Here is an 11236-nt window from a genome sequence, read left to right on the forward strand (position 1 = left end):
CCACTTGAGCAGCAGCCAGACCCAGATCCATGGACACCAGGAGGGCTAGGGAGGTCTGTGGACCTCACGGCTGAGAGTGTGGGGGCAGGAGCCGGATCCAGGACACTCCCACCCGCGAAAGCAGTTACCCTGTTCCGGAAACCCGCACTGAGGACGCAGTAGACTTCAGAGAGGTCAACGCCCGGCGCCCCTGCGGATGCGGCCAAGGCGGCTTCCCTGGGCCCTGGGCGAGGCCGCGGTGCGCACCCGGGAGACTCGCAGGCCCCTGGGCGCACCAGCTCGGGGAGCCAGGAGGCCCGCCCAGGACTGGGCCCGGCGGCGCCGCTTTTGTCTCTCGCACCTGGCGGGGCTCGGGTTTCCTCTTGCAGAGCTCCTCCTGCTCTGGAACCCAGAAAGGCATAAGGGGGCTGCGTCGCGGGGCACCCCCACACCATTGTCCTCGCGAAAACCAAGGAGAGGGCGGGTCTGGGGAGGCAGGAACAGGTGCGCCCACTGGACTCCAGGGCCCCGGTGAGGGCAGCCTCTCCGTCCCTTCCCGACCTGCGCCAGCCCTTCCCGGCCGCGTCCACGGGGTCAGGCCCCGCACAGCCATCTCCACAAGTCAGAAAACTGGTCAGGCCCCGCACAGCCATCTCCACAAGTCAGAAAACTGACGGACCTCCAGGCGACCTCTTTTACACCAGGCCTCCAGGCTCCGCAGTGCGGGGAAGGGCCCGGCGGACCGCGCCTTTGTTTGCCTGAGATCGCACCTGCGTGCAATTAACCCCTCCCAAATGAAGGTGAACCCGCCCTGCCCCCAGCAGTGGGGACATCCGGGCAGATGCCCCAGTCGCAGGCCCAGCTCAGCAGCTGTTCCGTACTCCTGCCTCACCCTAGAGGATTTTAAGGGGCTTCAGTAGTCGGGACCCCACTTTCCCTGCAGGTTTTTAAGGGGAGGATCCGAGCAAGCCACTACAGCCTCCCCAGTCCTGGGACCTCTCATCAGCCCCTGAAAAGGGAGGTCTAGCCGAGGCCCAGGGCTCCCTGGAGATGGGCCCCTCCCCACAACCTGCCCTGGTGCAGCTGCTCTGCCCCGAATGGGTTGACTCAGTGGACACCGGCCTGTAGGGCTTACAGGCTCAGGAGGATGACCCTATGCCTGGCACACAAAACCTCTCTTCTCCCACACCTCTGACCTTATGCTCTCTGCTCACCACCCCTACAATGCATCTGCACCCTACCAAGGGTCCCCCCAACCTGGTTTTATCAGGGAACTACCCGCCCTTCCCCACCCCACCCCACAAGCCCTGGGCTGCAGCAGCTCCCTGGGGGGGGGGGGGGCGCTGAGTGCTCAGGCTGGTGGACTGTTCACTTTTTTTTTGTACTGGGTACTGAACCCAGGGGCACTTTACTGCTGAACCACATCCACAGCCTTTTTCACCCTTTATTTTGAGAAAGGAGCTTGCTGAGTTGCTGAGACTGGCCTCGAACTTGTGATCCTCTTGCCTCAGCCTTCTGAGTCACTGGGAGTATGGCCCAACTGATGAGTCATTCCTGTAGCCTCCATGTCCCTGTGGAGAAGGAGGGGCAGGCAGCATGTGGGCATCCTGTGGGACAGACGTCCCCACAGGCCCTGCTTTCTGACTCAGGTTTTGGCCACTGTAGGCAGAGGGACCCATTTCTGATTTTAAAATGCAAAAGTCCCATTTCCACAGCAGCAGGACTTGTGAGCAGGAACCTGTGCGGGGTCCATGCAGAGGAAGCTGCCCACAGACTGCAGGGATTCCAGATGGGACACCCCAAAGTTCCCCATCAGAAAACAGGGAGACCCTGGAAGTGCCCTGTTGACTGGCTGCCCCTCTTTCTCTCCTGCGCCCCAAGGTCACTGTCTGCAGCCTGACAGGAGCCTGGCAGTGTGGAGGTACCAGGCAAATGCCCCTGGCCCTACTGCAGCCTCACTCCCAGACTTCCCCAGGCCCCTCCCTGCACAGGGAGGTGGCCAGGCTCTCTAGTCCTGCCTGGTCTCACCTAGGCCCGAGGATTCCACTGCCCAGAATCCCCCTGCAGTCTCCAGCCTGGTCAGCAGTGGTCATGGGGGCAGGGGAAGCTGAGGGGACAGTGGTCCTGGGGTGGTCAGAGGCTACAGCAGGACACCCACCTTGGGAGGTGGGATTATCAAGAAGGGGCCTTGCTGGCCTCCCAAACTGGAGAGGTTGAAGCCCTCTGAAGCCTCGGGAACCTGACTGAGGTCAGACTCAAGAAGGGTCCAGGTAGCTGGGTGTGGACGCCTGTCATCCCAGCAGCTTGGGAGGCTGAGACAGGAGGATGGCGAGTTCAAAGCCAGCCCCAGCAAAAACGAGATGCTAAGCAGCTCTGTGAGACCCTGTCTCTAAATAAAATACAAAATAGGGCTGGGGGTGTGGCTCAGTAGCTGAGTGTCCCTGAATGCAATCCCTGGTACCAAATAAAAGGGGGGGGGGGCGTCCAGGAAGCTGGGTGCCCCTCCTGGACCTCCAGGAACCTGTGGAGGAAGCCCCACCTGGCATAGCTGTTCCCCTCCTGAATGGCTGGGTCCCAGGCAGCCGTGATGTGCCCACCTGGAAGGAGGTGGGGGCAGGGCAGGGACTGCTGTGATCTCTGCTAGGCCGCCCACAGAACAAGGGCTGGGGCCCAGACACACTGTTCAACAGGGACTGGGGAGTCTTCCCAGAAGACAAAGGCTGTCTGTGATGGGAGGAGAGAGGGCTGGGTCCGGTATGAGAGTGAGGTGGGGCAGAGTCCAGGACAGCAGTGGCTGTAGGAGTGACCAGGGTGTAGACATGAGGCCTCAGAGGACCAGCAGGGAGAGCAGCTCCTCCAGCAGTTGTGGGCTGCTGGGAGCTCAAGGTCCAAGCTGGGGTCAGTGCCTGCCACAGACCTGGTTCCACCCTGTCCTCCCAGGCCTCACTGGTCAGCAGACCCCCTCCCCACGCGTTGTCACACTAGGGCCAGTGCTTCTCTGGGGCTCCACCCTTGCTACCAACCCCACCCACCTCTGACTCCTTTCCTGGAGCCTGTCCTGCCAGAGTAGACCTGGACGCCTGAAGTGGACGCCTGGCACGCCCTGTGTGTGGGAACCACATGTGGATGCCCCATCTACTACTATCTCTGTGTGGTCTAGTGCTGGGCACTGAGGTGGACCCTAGAGTCCCGCAGGCTTCACAGGCTGTGACCACAAGGGCTTGGTCTCCACCAGGGCCCAGCCCAGAGTTCTGTGTCCTAAGCCATACTGTGCCCAAAGTCTGCAGGGACCCTCTAGGCCACGGTGCCTGCTAGGGCCACTCTGTGATGTCCTGCACAGCAGCCCCTCCTGGTGGGTAGGAGTCAGACAGCAGGGATGGTTTGAAGGAGTGGCCCAGGAGGCTCCCTGCTGTGCTGACCACAGCAGATGGGGCCTGGGACAGGGACAGGACAGAGACAGGACCTGGAGGACCGATGCTCACTGGGAATGCTCACAGGGCCGTTTCCTGGGAGAAGACCCAGCTTCCCGACACCAGCTTCACGCGCCCAGTCAGCACAAGTTCATCAAAACTTTTTTTTTCTCTTCCTGAATCAAAACAGACACTCCCTCCTCGGATGCTCCCCCACCACAGGCAAACCTCAGCACTGCCCCCTCCAGGCTGCCTGGGAACTCCTGTGCCACCCTTTCCCTGGACCGTGTTGGGGGGTTGCCCAGAGTTTCCGGCATTGACTGGCAACTGAGGCGCAGGGCCGGCTTGTGCAGGCTCGAGGCCATCAGCGGACCGACAGGGAGCAAGTGAGAGTGGGTCTGGCTGTCTTCCCGCTCCCCAGGAGGGCTGGCGCTGGGCAGGCCAGGGCGGGTCACCTGGCAGGCTCACAGGGAGGCCCAGACACCTGTCCACGTTTGGTCCAGCTCCACCCAGAGCCCCAGGAACTCAGAATGTGTGTTTGGAGACAGCCTTCGAAGAGGCGATTAAGGTAAATGAGGCCCTGAGAAAGGCCCTTCCCTCTGGTTCCTCGTGAAGAGGAGACCCACAGAGATGCCAGGGATGGGTATGAAGGAAAGACCAGTGAGGATGAGGCAGGAGCCATCTCACCAGGAGGAGAGGCCTGGAGAAGCAGCCCTGCCCACATCTTGACCTGGCTCTGGCCCCCAGGACCAGGAGGAAGTGGACTGCTATTGTGCGTCCCCAGGGTGTGGTGTTTTGCTGTTGTGGTTTGAGCTGAGACACACCCCAGACTTGCCCAGCCAGCCTGGGGGAGCTCACTCCGCCTTCCACCAGGCACCGCAGGCCCAACACCCAAGCTGGACCCCAGCAGCAGGTCCACTCTCAGTGTCCACCACTGAGAGGGGGACAGAGAAAATAGAAGTATAATTCAGGAAAATTCCTAGGAATGGATGGAAAGAAGTTCCAGATGGAAGGATCCACTGGGCACCTAGCAGAGGGGATAAAAAACCCCAATCCACAGGAAGGTTCAATGTGCATGAAATGCCAGAAGAGCAGACATAAGAGGCCCAAAGACTTGCAGAGAAGAGACAAATACCAGGTCTCACACCAAGAACCAGGAGTGGGAGCAGCGAGGCCACTGCAGCCCAGAGGACTGGGCTGGACCCAAGGCCCAGCCCCATCTGCGCCCAAGCCCCAAAGCCCCACATTTCAAAGCCACGCATGTCCCTGAGTCCTTTTCGGAGGGCTACCAACAGATAGGCTCCAGCTACCCAGGAAGGAAGAGTGGGGAGCAGGGACATCCAGCCCCACTAAAGGAGGCCTGGGGTGTCCCCAGGATGCAGACAAGGACACCTCCCCAGTACCTGCCCTGCCCTGGACCTTCCCAGGCAGAGCAGCCTCCCAGGAATGCCCAGGACCTTGGAACTGGAGCACTGGGGGCCCGGCATGCATCAGGAATGAGTCTGGAGAACACCAAGCCAGCAGGAGGAAGGCACGCACGGTCATCTGTCACACCTCACGTGCAGCTCTGGCCACATAGAACCTGCTGAGCTGGAGTGACAGTGGGGACAGGAGAGTGTGGGAGGAACAAGCTGAGCCCGGTGGATACACTGGGAAGCTATTCTGGTCCTACCGCCTGCTTTTGGAAGCAGAGGCCTTGCCTGGCCTATGGGTGGCTGGAAGGCTGTTGTCCATTCCTTATGGAAATGTTTGTCTCTGACTCAGAGGAAATGAACTCAGTGTGGTGTACACTCTCCGAGGCCCAGGAGTGGCCTGCTGTTAAGGGCATGGTGGACCCTGGCCGAGAACCCCTGCTCTGTCCTGTCGGTGCATCTTCACTGGCCTTTCCTGCAACAGCCGACTACCACCGTCCCCCTTCCACCTGCTGCGGAGGTTGGTGTCTGTCCGCGTGGAGGGCAGGCCGCTCACCATGGCACCAGGGCTGCTGTAGACCCCTCAGGACTGAGTTTTGGCTTTGGTAAAGCAAGCTGGGAGTCCAGACCCCACCCTGGCAGGGTGACTCCCAGAACACACACCGCCACTCAATGGAATAGGGTGGTTTCCTCCTGGGCACTATGGGGCCATGCACTGACATCATAAATAGACCCTATAGACAGTATAGGGCCTTTATGGCCATCTCTTCCCACCAGGAAGGTTAAAACACCCATAAAACATCACAGAAGTCGGAGAACCCCAACTTCTAGGGGATATGTGGGACACCCATGGCTTTCTGTGACTTTCCTGCCGGCCACAGCCCTCGGTTACCAAGACACAGCCCTGGCCCAGCTCTCCTGGATATTTTCAAATGACCCCAGTTCACAACACAACCCTCGCCCCGCCCCCAACACTCAGGAGGAACTTCGGGTTCCTGCAAGACCCCCGCAAGCTGCTCCCTCCTGCAGGCTCCAGCCTCCCACATGGCTAAGCCCAGGTTCACTGGCTGGACGCCCCAGGCCCCTGCCCCGCTGGGAAACAGACCTTCCCCAGGACATCACAGGGTCAGGAAGAGAAACTTTCAAGCATGGGGATTTCAGGCTGTTCAGAAGCAGAGACCCTGCTCCTGGGCACTCCCCTCCAGCTCCAGAGGAGCCCCAGTCCTACCTGGTTCCCAAAGGCCGTGGTCGGCCTGGCAGTGTGGGTCCAGCAGGGCTGTCTTATCACGGGCCTGGCGGGCGGAATGTGGTGGAAACCTTTGCCTGGTACAACTGGCCACTGTTCCACAGCCCAGGAATTTTGCATTGAATAATTTTTAACTTCTGCTCTGAGAAAAAACCAGGTTTGTGTATAGTGTCCATCTACACAGGAATGCCGGGTGGTTTTCATTTAAAAGTAAAGACCTGGTATCCAGAATAAGCCTGCCTTGGAAAAGAGAAAAAAATAACAAAAAAGAACAGAAAAAGGGCTAAGGTTGTGGCTCAGTGGTAGAGCACTTGCTTAGCAGATGTGAGGCACTGGGTTTGGTTCTCAGCACCACATATAAATGAATAAATAAAATAAAGGTTCATTGTCAACTAAACACACACACACACACACACACACACACACACACACACACACAAGGAAAGCAGTCCAGGGCTTGTGGACCCTGGTGATTTCCAGCCCTGGCTGGCCCACGACCTGTCCTCTCAAGGACAACACCTGTCCCTGTGGAAAAGCCATGGAAGCAGGACAACTCCCAGCCCAGAGCAGGTTTGAGTTTCTGGTAGGGTGGAGACATTTTTCCCTACAGGTCTCTGGACACAGTGGCCCCCAGCCCAGGGCCCAGTCCTGTGACATCTCTAGAGCTCTGTATTTTAGGAATTGCTGAGCCAGGATCCAACTGCAACCTGCAATCAGCTTCCAGGGTCAGCCACTGGCAGGGGGGCCCCCTGAGGGGGTCAGCTCCACTCTCCCCCAAGGCTGTGGCCCCAGCTGCAGGTCAATCCCTTCCCCCCAGCCTCAGCCCCAGTAGAAGGCAGCAGTGATGCTGACCTCAGGGCCTGGGGCTAAACAAAGCAGACACTGTGCTGGGCTCCCAAGGGCCTGCGGCCTCCTGGGCAGGGGCAACAGCCTAGCCAGCCTGGCCCCGAGTGACTGTCACCCAGGAAAACCAGACTTTCCCTTCACAGAGACCATGTGCCTCACCAGCTGGGGTTGACGTGCGGACCACCACTCCAGGCCCCTGGTCGGGGGTGCCTGGCCCCCAGGATCACCAGAGCCCCTGATACCAAAAGAGGGCATGGGGGCCAGTTCAGGGGACTTGGGCCCAGGTGGCCAGGGATCAGGAGGCTGCTGCTCAGCTGCTTCGCCCAGCCACGTGGGCCACAGGCTCAGCCTCCCTGGAGCTGCTGCAGGCAGTGGCCCTCCTGTGCTGGGGACAGGGGTGGAAGTGGCAGAGCCCGGGTCTGCAGTGTGGACCCTTTCTCAGCACCAGGATCTCCTAGGCCCTACACACCCCTGGGTTTTGCTCCCTGGGTGAGGGCTGTGCCAGGCCCATACCAGACCAGTCCATGTACACCTCATGGGAGCTGGTGGTCAGTGGGCTGGTCTGCCCTGCACGGGTGGACCCAGAAAGTTGAAGATGGGGTCCTTGCCCTTCTCACCTGGGGAGGGGGTGCTCACTCTCTGTGTGCCCGTGGCCCCCACTCTGCATGGATAGGGGTGCTGTGGGCCCCCCGCCTGCTCTGGACCCCTCCCCTCTCCCCCTGATCACCAGCACCATGGCTAGGTGCTGTCCTGCACACCCTCTGCAGGAGTCCCATCACACTGCCCGTCTGCACCCCGCACAGGCCCCACACAAGCTCGGGCTTGGCCACTGAGGGAAGCCCCACCTGCCTCTGAAATTGCTGAGCTGCCCATTACATGTGGGACCTCCAGGTTCAGGGTCTCTCCTTCTGAAGAGGCTGTTCCCATGGCATTCCTGTGGGGCTGCAGGACCCACTGGTCCCACACACCAGCCCGGCTCACACTGAGCATGGCCGGCATCCTGTCACATTGTCCCTCACTGGAGAAAAGCCCTGGTTCTGACATGATCTGTGATCTGAGCATATGGAGCTCTGGGTTTGGCACCCTTCTTGCTCTGTCTTGAAGCATGCAGTCACCACCCCTGGGCCTCCCCGTGGGCAGCTCGCCTCGAGCCTGGTGGCACAGGGAGATGCAGCTTCATTTTGTCCACACATTGAGTATGTTTCCCAACATCATCCGGCAAACCCACGTCCTGCTGTCCCGTGAGGCTGTCACTGTGCATCGTGGTCACAAGGGTCTCTGCCCAGGCTCGATTCTGCCCCTTGGGCCGAGTGCCTGCTTGTCTTTGCTGGGCCCCCAGCATCTGGAAGGGCTAGTTCCCGCTTCTGTCTGTTTTGACATTCACTTGGCTACACATGCCTTTTTCATCCATAAATTTTATGGTGATTGGGTCTAGCTCTTAAAGAGTCTCCAGGTGTGGCTTTGAACAGGGTGTTGGGGGCTGCAGGTGAGGGACTGGTTTCTGGCTGGCATACGACCCCCCTCCCAAGAGCTGGTGCCTTTGTCCAGCGGGGGCATCTTGGGTTTCGAAGCTTTTGGTAGACAACCTTCTAAAGTACCTTAATTCATAGCTTTTTTTGCTCTTAGGAATTCTGTTGTCTGCTAATTGGTTTTACTGGTGTGAAGCAATACTGTTTTATCATTTTAAAAAAACCGAGGTGAAATTTATCTAATATAGAATTAACCTACCTGAAGTACGTTTCAGGCATTTACTACTGTCACAGCCCTGAGCAGCCCTGCCTTGTCTGCTTCCCTAACAGTTTGTCACCCTAGGGAGACCCCTACCACCCAGCCCTGGCAGCCCCTGGCAGTGTCTCTGCAGATCCAAGTCTTCAGGACATTTACAAACAAAATCACACATTAAGTGACTTGTTGCACCTTACTTTTTTAATACTACTGATATTTTTATTGTGGGAAAATAAATGTAACAACATTTCCCAGATTGACTTTTGGGGGGGGGATGTACTGGGGATTGAACACTGAGGTGCTTGAACACTGAGCTACACCCTCAGCCCTTTTTAAAAAGTTTTATTTTGAGACAGGGTCTCCAAGTGGCCCAGGCTGGCCTCCAGCTTGTGATCCTGCTGTCTTAGCCCCCTGAGTGGCTGGGATGATGGGTGTGTCCCCTGCCCCCACACATGGCTCCTCTCTCCGGCCTCTAGGTGGACTGCTCACTGTAGCAAGCTAGTTACCTGGTCGAGCTACCTCTGTCTGCAGACTTGCCCCTCCTCCCAAGCCAAGACCGACGCCATCAAACATTGGCTCCCCTCCCTACCTGGCACCCATCCACCCTGTCTGGCCCCGCTGGCCGGGCCTCAGCCTTCTGGTGGGTGCAGCTGGCAGGTCCTTGGGGTTGCCGCTGGCTTTTCTGGGCTGGTCTTCTGCTCTGCACTCCCGCTGACCTCTCGCCCCGATGCTCTCCCCCTGGAGTCTTCAGTTTCTCTACACAGAGCCACGGTTTTCTGCACATAGTTCGACCCTCTCTCTCTGCAGAGCCTGACCTCTCCTGCATTCCTCTCCTGGTTGTGGGCCTCCACCTCCAGGCCTGTGCTGGGTGCCCCAGAGCTGGGCTGGTCCTTCGAGAGAAATATGGTCCTTCAGTGAGGTTTGCTGTGGCGTTTAGGGTTATAACCCTCATTCTAGGAGTGAACTTCCCTTCCACCCCTGGTTTTCCAGCAAGTCTTTTTTTTTTGGGGGGGGGGGTACTGGGGATTGAACTCAGGGACACTTGACCACTGAGCCCCATCCCCAGCCCTAGTTTGTATTTTATTTAAAGACAGGGTCTCACTGAGTTGTATAGCACCTCACTTTTGCTGAGGCTGGCTTTGAACCTGTGATCCTCCTGTCTCCATCTCCTCAGCTGCTGGGATGACAGGCAAGTACCATCGTGCCCAGCTAAGAAGTCTTTTTTTTTTTTTTTTGAAGTCATAAGTAGTTTTTGAAATTTATTGGCTTTCTCTGCATCAATTGCAGTAACCAGATTATTTGCTTTTACTCATCAATCCTTCCTTGCCTTCCTAGGACAGCCATGGGAACACACTAAGTGGTTTTTAACAGGCATTTGATAGGTGGCAGAGGGGAGCTGTAGCCAGACCCTGTGCCCTTTTCCTGCAGGTGGCTGCAGCAGGAGGGCACGGCAGGTGGGGTGGTCCCTCCCTGACATCAGGACATCGTGAAGCCCTGGGAACTTGAGGGGCTGCTGAGGGGGCAGTCTTCAAAGTCACTGCTCTCGTCACTGTTTTGTGGTGTGTGAGTTCTCGCGCGCCTAGAAACGTCTGTGTCCTTCTCAGAAAGAGACCAGAGAGCAGAGAGGCCTATGTCAGGAAGCCATGACGTGCAGTGGGGAACATGGCAGGAAAACGCTGACCTTTTGACCCACGGGTATTGGAAGACCCATAGCACTAGGCCTTCTGGCACTCACCAACCTTCCTGGGGAGTCACTCCTGGAAATACCCAGTGCCCAGAGAAGCCAGCATCCAGCCTGTACAGTGAACCTGATTCCAGGGCTGAAACTGCGGCGAGGTGCTGGGGAGCCTCTGCTACAGACCCGAGAGAAGAGAACCTGGAAGGAGTGCCGCAGCTCCCGGGGCCAGCCACAGCCCTCCCTAGGCACGCTGAAGCTGCAGAGGGGCTGAGAAGGACCTGCAGCCAGCCCAGGTGGTGCCTGAGCTTTAACCTGGTTGGTTAGAAACAGTCACCTGGCTGGCACAGCGAGGGATGAGTGCCAGGCCTGGAGAGGTGGTGCCAGTAGGGTGACCTGTGTACTGAACAGGAAAAGGAGGATGGTGGTCTCAAGCAGGGCAGCAGCAGGGACCACAGCCCCAGGAAGGAAGAGGACATGTGGGCCAGTGAGGGAAGGGCTGGGGCAGGCAGTGCAGGGGAGCCACAGCATGCCCAACAGCCTCAGCTGCCCCACCCTGGGAGAAGTGAGCATTGGGGCCAGGAACCAGGGCCAGGAGAAGCCTTGCTGTCCAGGACCTGTCTGAGGTAGTAGGGCCAGTAGGCCAGGTCAGAGAAGGCTGGAGGGGGCCACGTGTGGAATTAGGGCCCCATCCCCAAGCAGGGGATCCCGCTGCTGGGGGCAGAGGTGGAGGCTGCTCTCTAGACAGGCCTGACAGCTCTTTTGCATCCAGCTTTCCATCCTGCCAGCTGGGAGGGCTTCTCTGCTTGCAGTGACTTTAAACGCCCAGGAGATGGAAGGGCTGCATCAACTGGAGGCCCTTCAGCTGCAGAGAAGGTCCAGCACCAGGATGAACTTGCCCGTGTTCACAGGGTGCGTGACAGCAGGGGATATGGGTGCGTAT

Source organism: Spermophilus citellus (genome assembly GCF_964194105.1).
Source record: "Spermophilus citellus genome assembly, chromosome: 9".
Lineage (NCBI taxonomy): Eukaryota > Metazoa > Chordata > Mammalia > Rodentia > Sciuridae > Spermophilus > Spermophilus citellus.